The sequence below is a fragment of the Panicum virgatum genome, chromosome 6N (assembly GCF_016808335.1).
Source record: "Panicum virgatum strain AP13 chromosome 6N, P.virgatum_v5, whole genome shotgun sequence".
In the NCBI taxonomy this organism is placed as follows: domain Eukaryota; kingdom Viridiplantae; phylum Streptophyta; class Magnoliopsida; order Poales; family Poaceae; genus Panicum; species Panicum virgatum.
Genome location: NC_053150.1, coordinates 15,495,876 through 15,508,859, shown reverse-complemented (window position 1 = coordinate 15,508,859; position 12,984 = coordinate 15,495,876).

Sequence of the window (12,984 nt, the reverse complement as noted above, 5' to 3'; positions counted from 1 at the left end):
TTAACTACAATGCTTCAGATAAATCCTTGCTATGACATTTCTTGAAGGAACTTTTAATAGTTCAAGATTCAAACTCTCATACAACAGCAACAACAACAAAGCCGTTTTATTCTAAGCACGTTGGGGTAGGTTAGAGATAAAATGCATATGAAAACCAAGCTCAACCACCAAAGAAAAGAAAAGGGAAAAAAGGCAAAGGAGAACCACCAAAGAAAAGAAAAGAACAAAGGCAAAGGAGAACCGCAAAACGACAAAACGGGGAAACACATAAAAAGAGATAAAACCCACAAGAACCAGCAAGAACTAAAGAGGGCACAAGAAAAGGTCAATGATTAAATAGGAAAAGCGAAACTACGATTCAAGGTTTTGGCACGTGAATTGCACACTTCCACCCCTTCCTATCCACAGCGAGCTCTTTATCAATATTTCACTCCTTTAGGTCCCTCTTCACACAGCGAGCTCTTTATCAATATTTCACTCCTTTAGGCCCCTCTTCACAGCCTCTGCCCACATCAAGGTTGGTCGAGCTCTGCCTCTCTTCACATTCTCGGGACGCCTAATTATTCCGATACGCACGGGTGCCTCTTCAGGTCTTGGTTAGATATATCCAAACCATCTCAAACGATGTTGCATAAGCTTCTCCTCAATTGGCGCCACTCCTACTCTCTCTCTCTCTCTCTCGTACGTCATCATTCCGGACTTGATCTCTTCTTGTGTGGCCACATATCCAACGCAACATACGCATCTCTGCCACAATTATGTGTTCGACAAGTTGTTTTTAGTGGGCCAACATTCTGCTCCATTCAACATTGTCGGCCGGATTGTTGACCTATAGAATTTGTCTTTTAGTTTGTGTGGCACCCGGGGGTCACATATGTGGCGGAACCACCCAAACTAACTGGGCCCGGGTACACTGATCTTTGTTGCTAAGCAACTCTGACCCAAATTGGCACTCACCGGTAGTTCCTCGAGTGAAGCCTCGATAAAAGCCACGCTATTCCAGGATCAGCAGACAACACTCACACGAAGGTGAGCCCAGAGATTACAACACAGAACATTTCATACATCTCAGAGTGATTGCAGCGGAAAGTAAATTTATTACAAAACATGTTCAGAATAGTAAGGTACTACAGAGTTCCATCTACTCAATTATTCAAGTTTCATGGTTCAGCGGAAGCAGTAAAAGATAACTAGCGAGATGATGTGACGCATCGATAAAGCCCGTACGAATGCATCACTCAGCGGGAGGGTGATTAGCACTAGCTGAAGGACCATCCCACTCGACAGACCAACCCGGAGGCAGAGTACACGGCCAAGTAAGACTTGCAAACAGATCCTCAAAGTTATTACCTGAAAAACAGTACCACAAGCAAGGCTGAGTATACTAATACTCAGCAAGACTGACCCGTCACCGGATATAACATAGTCCGATAACTAGACATGCAAGGCTTTTTGGTTGGTGGGGTTTGTTTTGCCAAAAATGCCACTAGAGTTGATCCTTATTTTCAGATTTTATCTAGCCATCTTCTAGTTGGATTAACCATTCTAAGTTTGCATCCAACTCTACACAAACATGGTAGAGGAATCATTTAATCAACCAGCAGTATTATCATCATCATGTTCCACTTGTTACTCTGTGTGACCGAAAGCATTAAGCAATCTCATGCCGTGAGAGGCGGACGATTCTGAATCGGATTTCAACCTGGCCAGGGGAACCTAGACCACACGTATGGGAACCAAGTCACCCACACAACATTTCCCCTTTCTTTCCAGTCCGTGGATCCGGCACACCCTCCCCGACTACAGAGTCCGACCACTCTGTACCCGTACGTCACGACATAAAAATAAACCCTACTTCTACCAGGAGGGTGCGAGATCGTTCCACTCGCCGGTCCAATCAGGTACTTCAGCTTCCCGATTACCATATTTCTCGGTATGTGGCTAGTACTTTCAAACGCTTAACGAAATGAGCCACACACCGCGACCTTAGCCATTTTTGACTACACCAGCGGGGTATCACAACTACACAACCCCGCCCGTTGTCCTTACATTTCACCAGGAATTAAAGTCAGTACAAATCCTATTTGCTCGCGAGAGGCAGGAAACCACTCGACTTCTACCGTACCTATTTAGCATGGCAGCTAGTCGATAAAGACCCGGTATCAAACATAGGTTCCTAGAGATCATGCATCTACGGTTTTCGATCAACGCCTAGAAAACTTAAATGCAGAAAACAAAACATTACAATACATTAATAGATAGATAGCTGAAAGATAATTCGGAAGATAGTGGGAAAGTGATCCGGACTCCCGCATCTTGGCAAATCTTGGCAAAGTGATCCGGACTCCCGCATCTGAAACAGCGGTTATTATTATCGGGGCGAGCGGCTGGCTGAGCATTCGGCCTAGGGCCGTTCTGCTGCTGCTGAGGTGCAATTCGAGCTTGCTGAGGAAACCCGAATCAAGTCTGTTGCTGCTGTTGAGGAGGCCGAATAATCCAACGCCCTGGCTGAGGGGCCTTCTGAGAGGGTGCGGGTGGGTTATTCTGCACAATACGATACCTCGGTGCAGAGGCACTCGAGGGTCCAGCAGGTGCCTTGCGCTTCTTTTCAGCGCGGTGAGCAGAAATAAGATCCTCCTGGGATATAGCCATATTCACCAATTCATTGAAAGTGTCCGCACGGACAAGATTTAGCCTTTCTTGTAACTTGGTGCAAAGGCCTCGACGGAAGCGTTCACGCTTCTTAGCGTCGGTGTTCGCGTGATGTCTAGCATATTGACACAATTGATGAAATACTTGGGCATACTGCACCACAGTACGAGTGCCCTGTGTTAAAGCCAAGAACTCGTTGAGCTTACGGTCAAGAAGTCCAGCTGGAATATGATGATCTCGAAAAGCCAATTTGAACTCATCCCAATTCACCACATGATCAGCCGGTAGCATCCCGTGGTAATGATCCCACCACATACGAGCTGCTCCGCGAAGCTGTTGCGCGGCATAGCGAGTCTTGTTCGCTTCGGAACAAGGAGTAGTCAATAGAGAAAAGTTGGACTCGATCGTGCGAATCCAAGCGTCCGCGTCCAGAGGCTCATCCGCTTTATTGAACAGCGGAGGCTGAGTACTGAAGAAATCTTGGTACCTCGCTTCCTGTGCGTGATGAGCATGATGCCCACCCCGCGGTTGTTGCTGAGCTTGAACCAACTGCCGCAAAATCTCCGTCTGGGCGGCAAGAACCTCAGCAATACCCACTGGTGGAGGAGGTGGAGGTGGATCGCCATTCCCCCCGGCTCCAAAACCACTAGGGGTGCCTCGAGTCGATCCCACCATCTGAAATGTGAGTACTTTTGCATTAGATTCATCATTATCATCATCTCGAATGGGAATTTCAACTCAAGATGACATGTAAATATTCAGAACTGCTTAAATCACATCGTGCAGAAAACCAGTGATACAAAAACGCTCATAACTGGAGTTCCGTACATGATATAAACTTGAAATTTTTACAGGAGATAGATAATTTCATGATCTACAACTTTGGTAGTCATCACAAGGTCAGATTTCCAGAGTAGGTTAGTCGAAAAATTCATTTACTCCTCCTCTGTTTTTTTTTCTGTTTCACAGAAAACAGAGCTTCTGTAATTGGCGATTATCTCACGTGTTACTAATCCGTTCGGGCTGAAATTTTGCGAGTATTTCCACGATGAAATTTGGAACAACTTTGGTATTCAACTCAGGAGCTAAATCCGAAAGGAACAGAGGATAAAAATTCGAACTTGCTGCTGCCTTCAGCTTTTCACAGATCACTGATAATTCACATTAGTAGCATTAGGGATTCATTACATCCATCATCCTCTCATTTCTACTTGGTTACTCCTAACATCAGTACTAAGGGGGTTACTCAACTCTAAGTTAGCCTAGTAGCCATGATCCAAAAGTAGGCCACTCTAAGAGGAGTCTACAAAAGCTAGACAACCGCGCCTCGGTCTACATGTTGACCGATGCCTCACTCGCCGCGGGAGTGTGAACCTCAACCGATGCGGGCTGCGGCGCCTGGTCCTCGGAGTCCATCTCTGAAACGCCCTCGATCTCCTGGGGCTCGTCCTCCTCGTCCACCTGCATCTCGTCGGGAGGTGCGTGAAGGGCATCCTGCGCGTGCTGTATCGCGTGGAGCTGCCCCTGGGCCTCGTCCATCTCAAGCTGCAGGTCGTGAAACTAGTCCTCCAGGAAGTTGATCGTAGCGTCACGATCCGACACAGTGTCCTGAAGCTCGTGAACCTGGCCGTGGAGCTGGGCGATAAGAGTAGCCCTACTCTCGAGCTCGGTACTAGCCTCCTGAAGCTGCCCATCTCTCAGCTGGACCGCCAGGTGCAGGGCCTGAGCGTGGTCCACCAACTGAGCGACAGCGTAACTCTGGTAAGTGTGAAGTCTGTAGAGACCGTCCAAGCACCTCGCTGTCGTCCGAAGTGCCCCGACCGGGTCAAGGGTAGCGACCACGTCCACGTGTGCCATCCGGTCGAGCCAAAGCGGGTCTGCCGAGTCAGGTGCAGGGAACAACCCGAACGCGGTCAGAACCACCTCCAGAGGGCGCAAAGAGCAAAAGGTGGTCATCGCCCTCATGGCGGTAAGCTCCCAAGTGTCCAGCAGGTAGTGACCGACCATTTGAGTCACGATCGGCTCCCACCCGTTGAGCGGGTGCTGTGGGATCACCATCGTCACACTGCAGCGACGAACTCCGTCCTCCACAAACTCGTGGCCATCGTAAACCAGTGGCTGGAGGTAACCGGCTGCACTCAACAGCTCCCAGAGACGGCGGGGAAACCCATCCCAGTGCAGGCAAGCGGAGTGCACGTGTCCCTACGCGTCAACGACCAGCAGCTCTTCCATCTGTCCCAATAAAAGACCGATGGATCAGCTGATGGTGACAAGAACTACTAACTCTGGACAGTGAAAGAAATGGTCAAAACTGTAGATAACTTGCTTCAAAAATTCTCAAAAAATTACACAAGATCCCTCTGATATTAAGGAACGATTCATCTAGTCATCACTAAGCTCAATTCGGATTCCATGGGGGTGATATGCTCAGGTATTCAGAGTGATGTCAACCAGGAAAACTGAGTGTCCAGAGAGGGTGTATTTTGACCACAACTCTCAAACCAGTTGTCAAAAATTATTAAAATGTTTATGGTAAGATCATTACTTAGTTGTCTACAACTTTCATGTTGAACGATTTTTCGTTTGAACAACTTTTAAGGGTCGAAAAATTTCAGTTGTCTATACTGTTCCGAGTTATCAGTTTTACATAATGTTGATCTAAAATCACAATTACCAAGCTAGATGGCTTCAAAAAATTTCAAATTTTTACAGAAGCTTGATAACTTAGGAAACATCATTTCGTCTTACTACCCCGAGTTGATTTGAGTAACTTAACAGAAGGTTAAAATTCGTGGAAACCAAGTTGCAGACTTTCAGGAGACTCCTTAGGATAGGGTTTTAGCTGATTTGCTTGCGATTTCTTCAGAGATTTATTTGTTAACCTTTTTGATAATGAATGCAGAACCTATTCGTCCTCACCAAGGAAAAGAATTGCCAAGTAATCTTGGTCTTACGCAACGACTTTGGTGGCATACATATTACGTCTCTCACTATATAGTTACTCGATATAACTAGATAGCCTAGAATTCGGTTTCGAGTTAGCGTACCTGCAGAAAATTTGACAAATATAAATTGAACCTTCCGTGCCAGCACTCACGAAAGCGTTCCCATATATAACCGGTCACTATAGAACCGGCATCCATACAATTACCGCCGTATGGACAACGTTAAGCATACATTATCGAAACAATGTATTGACTGAGTACCGTCTTTGACGGGGAATTGAATTCCAATTTCGAACCATTACTCCCCATATATTCAACCGAAGTTGGTATATGGGCAGCAGCTCAAGTAGGCCACTGCTTGAGCTCCAGCGTTCGGCTCGCATCACCGACGGGAAGGTCAGACTCCCTCAGCTGACTGAGTAAGCATACCTTCGTGGCGATGATGTAGTTGCAGAATTTAAATTACAGAATTTAAATACTGAAAAATAACGTGCTGGAAGTTAGCCATACAAAATAAGCCACCTGATAATACCCATAAGATTCCCTAGGGCTTTACATCCTAGACTTGTCCTTGGAGATCCTAAACTCTTTCAAAAACTTTAGTAGTTTTGAAGTCAAGTTTTAAATTGTTGTTTTGAAAACCGAGGTTGCCATCTCTGGTAGGCTGTCTGCGAGCTCTGATGCCAGCTGTGGCGGAACCACCCAAACTAACTGGGCCCGGGTGCACTGATCTTTGTTGCTAAGCAACTCTGACCCAAATTGGCACTCACCGGTAGTTCCTCGAGTGAAGCCTCGATAAAAGCCACGCTATTCTAGGATCAGCAGACAACACTCACACGAAGGTGAGCCCAGAGATTACAACACAGAACATTTCATACATCTCAGAGTGATTGCAGCGGAAAGTAAATTTATTACAAAACATGTTCAGAATAGTAAGGTACTACAGAGTTCCATCTACTCAATTATTCAAGTTTCATGGTTCAGCGGAAGCAGTAAAAGATAACTAGCGAGATGACGTGACGCATCGATAAAGCCCGTACGAATGCATCACTCAGCGGGAGGGTGATTAGCACTAGCTGAAGGACCATCCCACTCGACAGACCAACCCGGAGGCAGAGTACACGGCCAAGTAAGACTTGCAAACAGATCCTCAAAGTTAGTCCTGAAAAACAGTGCCACAAGCAAGGCTGAGTATACTAATACTCAGCAAGACTGACCCGTCACCGGATATAACATAGTCCGATAACTAGACATGCAAGGCTTTTTGGTTGGTGGGGTTTGTTTTGCCAAAAATGCCACTAAGAGTTGGTCCTTATTTTCAGATTTTATCTAGCCATCTTCTAGTTGGATTAGCCATTCTAAGTTTGCATCCAACTCTACACAAACATGGTAGAGCAATCATTTAATCAACCAGCAGTATTATCATCATCATGTTCCACTTGTTACTCTGTGTGACCGAAAGCATTAAGCAATCTCATGTCGTGAGAGGCGGACGATTCTAAATGGGATTTCAACCTGGCCAGGGGAACCTAGACCACACGTATGGGAACCAAGTCACCCACACAACATTTCCCCTTTCTTTCCAGTCCGTGGATCCGGCACACCCTCCCCGACTACAGAGTCCGACCACTCTGTACCCGTACGTCGCGACATAAAAATAAACCCTACTTCTACCAGGAGGGTGCGAGATCGTTCCACTCGCCGGTCCAATCAGGTACTTCAGCTTCCCGATTACCATATTTCTCGGTATGTGGCTAGTACTTTCAAACGCTTAACGAAATGAGCCACACACCGCGACCTTAGCCATTTTTGACTACACCAGCGGGGTATCACAACTACACAACCCCGCCCGTTGTCCTTACATTTCACCAGGAATTAAAGTCAGTACAAATCCTATTTGCTCGCGAGAGGCAGGAAACCACTCGACTTCTACCGTACCTATTTAGCATGGCAGCTAGTCGATAAAGACCCGGTATCAAACATAGGTTCCTAGAGATCATGCATCTACGGTTTTCGATCAACGCCTAGAAAACTTAAATGCAGAAAACAAAACATTACAATACATTAATAGATAGATAGCTGAAAGATAATTCGGAAGATAGTGGGATTATGCTCCGGGGCTTGCCTTCTTGGGCACTGTCAGGCAGAAAAGCTTCTGGGGCTTGGCCCAGGTCTTGAGACAAGTTAGTACAGTTCAAGGAGACCTCCTGATCCACACGAGAGTCCGCGGGCACCAACTCGTAGTCACCGTCCGCGAGATTAACCGTTTCTATATGCAATGCAAGATTATGAGTTATTCATGGATAACAATTTCTTTCCTTCACGATAAAGTTGTAGTCCAACGAAAGTTAATTTAGTGACGATTTCACATTTCATTGCATGGGCAATCGTTTATAGAGTAGTAAACATAACTATGTTTATTCATGAATGAGTGGGGGTTTTAGTTTTCATTTTTCAATTTCAACACATAGCATGCTTCCCTTATTTCTTATCAACACAACTACTAAAGAGCTAGTGATGAAACACTAAAGTAACTCAGATCCAAACTTGAACCTTCATGGCATAAATTCAGCATCTACCATAGAGCAAAAACTATAACTATTCATGCAAATGAATTACTCTAGTTACTTTATCTTTTTGTACAGAACGTTCAACATGGGTTCTGGTGCTACAAATTTTATGGGAGCAACTTCAAAGCATAGACTCAGCACTGAAATTTTTCCAGATTTTATTCACTTATATAACTGAGGTGATAAAAAGAACAAAAACAGCAAGCTTTTAACTAAGAGTAAATCTACAGAGAGTTTTACTAGAGATATGGCTCTCAAATTTTTACCAGAGACTAGTCATGAGTTAGACATACTCCAGAAAATTTTTCAAGATTTAACTCACTATGGTAAATTAGTTATTCAGTTAACTTAGCATGAGTTTGCATAAATTTCTCAAGGTGCATTTAACCAGTATTGCATATGAACTTTTTATTACGGGTAGAGCATACTCTAAACAAGATCATGCCCAAAAATAACGATCATAAACATTGTAGATTACTCAGAACAAAAATAGTAAACCTAGCCCTAAGATGTTAAGCATGATTATTCGACAAAGCAAAACTCAGTATCTGCAGCTCAAAATTTTTAGACAGGAACACAGAGCTAAAAAGAGACTCCAGAAATAAATATAGGTTTTTCTGAGCATAAGAACTATATAAGAGGAATTAAGTTGATTACACAAGCATAAATCATGGTATATAGCAAATGAACTCTAATAAATCTGAAATTTAGGTATTAACAGTGTTTTAGTTTTACATGCACGCAGTAAAAATTTCAGAGCAAGTTCATGTGCATATTTTCCAGAATTAAATCGAGAAAGCTAACAACAGATTAGAGAATCTTGATTGTTCCAATATGATACTGCTTTGGTTGGGTGCCATCTTTTTAATGTGATCTTAAAATTCCATTAGTGATAACATATCCAAAAATCAAGGTCATTTGATGGGCAGAACTTCATGAACATGCATAAGGTGGTTTTCTTATTCTTTTCCCTAGATTAAATTCGGTTGAGTTTCTGCAAATGTGAATGTTACAGAATTTGTAGATCTTGTTACAAGGAATTCATATCAGTTGAGTTTGCATTTTTCTTATTTTTCTGTGATTTGTTTCGCATTTTAGGAGTTCACTGGTATACACTGAAAACTTGCAGAAACACCCTTGAACGAAGAAAAGTATTTACAACCGGGTCCTTCGCCGGCCTTCTCCGCCGTGGCATCTTGCCGGTGGTGTTCTGCGGTGCAGGGCTTACCGGGGCTGCCACGGGGAGGCGCGTGGGAGAGAAAGGATCGAGGAACACCTACCCTGGTCGACGTTCGAGCGTCTGGTGCACGGGTTCGAGCTCGTCGGCGTCAATGGCGGGGTGGTTGTTCGGTTCGCTGGCGCTGGAGGTGAAGGAGGGCTCGGGGTAGGGGAACAGGGAGCGCACGAGCACGGCGTGAGCTCGTGGATGCTTCTGGGGTAGCTGTTGTGCTCGATCTCCCTCGGAGCTGGCCGGTCCGCGGTGGGCCTGAGCTCGCCGGCGGCGGCGCAAAAGGGGAACGACGTCGGGAGGAGGTTTGGGGTCGATTCCGCACGCATGGAGCTTAACTAGGAGGTGGCGAAGCTGTTGCGGGGGTCGGAGGGGGCAATGTGGGGCTGGGCTAGCCGGTCCGCAAGAGCTGGATCTCGGCGGCCATGGCGGAGCGGCGGGAGGAGGAAGAAGGGGAAGAAGGGGCGCGACTGTGGAGTTCTGGGGGTCTTTATAGGCCAAAGAGCTCCTGGGTGAGGAATGTAGTGACTGGGGGAGGTCGATTTGGTCCTGGGCGACTCGACGGCGAGCGGGCGGAGCTGCAGCGGCGCTGCGCCGGCCGGGGGTGTCGTGGCGGCTCGGGAAGGGGTCTGAGACGCGTGTGCGCGCGAGGAGGTGCCAAGGGGCGGCCAGGTGGCGCTGAGAGACTCCCCTGGGTCCATTTGGCCGCGGGCGCGCGGTGGACGAAGTCCACCGGCGGCGTACGGCGGGCGGCGGGAAAACAGAGCACCGGGAGAGAGAGAGGTGAAGGTGAGGGCCTATTTGGGATTTCTGAAATTCCAGGGACCTTTCGGTAAACAAAAATTTTCTCCTATTTGGAGGGCTCAAATGGAAAAGTGTTGAATACCACTTTTGCATAACTTTTCAAGATCTACAACTTTCGTGTTACGCAAATTTTCATTTGGACCCCACATTTTGAACTATTGGTACATTTGCATATTTGCACAAAAGGACTTTAGTTTTATTCAGTTTTTGACTTGAATTTGGCTGAAGTTCAATTGAGCACATGTCAATTGAAACACCTCTCATGAGCCAACAAAAAATTTTGTGCACATTTTTGAATTAAATTTTGAGTAGCTTTTCACTCCTTTTTCTTTTTCCTTTAATTTCTTTTGTATGATTTGTCTTTTATTTGATCCTTTCTCTTTGAATTAATTTCTCAAATTTTTCTTTTAACTTTAACTAAGGTACATTGATTGTATTTAAATGTGCTAACACCTGAGGTGTCACAACATAAGACACCCGTAGCTTGCCGCCACTTCAAACATCCAGCTTCAATTCTATGACTGACATCCTCATCGATGTCTCCCTCCTTTTGAAGCATTGATCATAAGTAACAAAAAGTGTCTTTCTTAGGTACCACTTGACCATCAAGGTTAACATCGCCATCCTCATACCCCATGGCACTAAAATCACACTTCATATACTTTGTTTTAGACCTACTAAGCCTAAAACATTTTGCTTCCAGGGTTTGTCTCCACAATTCCAACTTTTGCGAGACACCACTCGTACTCTCCTCAATAAGTACCACATCATCGACAAAAAGCATACACCATGAGATATCTCCTTGTATGTCCCTTGTGACCTCATCCATCACCAAAGTGAAAAGATTCAAACTCTCATAAAAAAAAAGAAAACTCGCAGCAAAGTACATAACAACTTTTTATTTTATATCAAAATATAAGACGGACAAGTTCATTTTCAGCCACCTTGTTGCTCTTGCAATGCCATCATGATTCTAGAATAGATTTCTAGTCCTTTCAATTGATTGAAACAAACTTGTGGTTGGACTGGCAGGCATACACATGCTACAACTGTCCAAGAAGCAAGAACTAATAACCAGAAACACAGGCCAAGGTAGGATATACATAAAGATAAATTTTTTGCAATTTAGTATGAGTTTACCTGAGAGATAACTAAATACAATTAGATTTGATTTGTATGAATCAGGGCAACTAAATTTGATCTGTCGGAATCAGGTCCATTAAATTTGATGTCACAATCAGGTCTGTATAAGTCAAAGTTCTTGCTAACTATCCACAACCTTCACTACAGAGATTTTCCATTATGTTCAGTAAGGAACTCCTATAGCTATTGCAAATGAAAAAAAATTGCCATTCAAACAAAACATTCAATGATGAATCTAGTAACATAAATTTAATTGTAAGGATATGATATGATGATGACACGAAAGTAGCGTTGAAAAGGCGGATTGAAATGTGCAAATAAAAGAAGGAAAAATAAGGATAAAAAATGTGCCAAAAAAAGGAAAAGTAATGCTGAAAATGTACAAAAACAAAGAATAAAAATGATAGGATGACATGAAAGTAGCATTGAGAAGGCGGATGGAAATGTCGAAATAAGAAAGAAGGAAAAATAAGTATAGGAATGTACCAAAAAAGGATAAAATACAAGAAATCAATGACAGCTGTGGGATTTCAACCCACGCCCTTTCGTACCGGATGACATGAAAGTAGCATTGAGAAGGCGGATGGAAATGTGGAAATAAAAAAGAAGGAAAAATAAGTATAGGAATGTGCCAAAAAGGATAAAATATAAGAAATCAATGACAGCTGTGGGATTTGAACCCACGCCCTTTCGGACCAGAGCCTAAATCTGGCGCCTTAGACAACTCGGGGCAAACTGTGTTTAACTAAATTGTATGGATTTATTTATATATATAGTATAAAGATAGATGCAAACTAACAAAAGTTAAGAAGTGAAGATAACGAAAAGGAAAAGATTATGTAGCAATGGGGGAGTTTTTTTGTGAGAAATATACCAGGGGCCAACCTATGTAGATCTTCCTTAGTTTCATAAATTTGCTCCCTAAACTCAAGTGCTTCTATAGCTCCGCACTTGTAACTAGCGATGAAAACGGACGGAAACGGACGGAAAAACCTCATTTCTACTTTCGTTTCTATATTTTTTGGTGGAAACGGGATCGGGTTAGGAAAATACGGGTACAGAAACAGAATCGGGTTACGCGGAAGTACGGAAACGAACCAATACGAATGTTGAGCCGGAAAGAATAATGCGATCAAATATTCTCGAGTATACATTAACAAAGTCACAAAATAATATACACGTACGAAGTTATTAGTCTAATATTCACTAGTATGCCATGTGTTAACATGTTAACATGCATACTTAGTGATTGGTATGTTTTTGAACATATCAATTTTTAGACATATCTTATGTAGATTAAAAATGGGATGAAAAACGGAATAAATACGGGTCAATTCCATGTAAAAACAGGATTCCTCGGAAACGGACGGAGAAACCTCATTTTTACTTCCGTAAATACGGAAACGGGATCCCACAAATACGGAAACGGACGGACAAAAATAGAAAACGGAACAGGTCGGAACGGGAATATTTCCATCCGTTTTCAACCCTACTTGTAACTCACATTTGCCACTGCCTCTTAAGCGAAGCACTCTCCTCTAAGGGCTTCTCCAATGCACCATATTGACATCCACATCAAGATTTCATGTCATATGGACCAGTGGTCTCTCAAATAGTCCTATTAGCTTGTGGAATAACCATT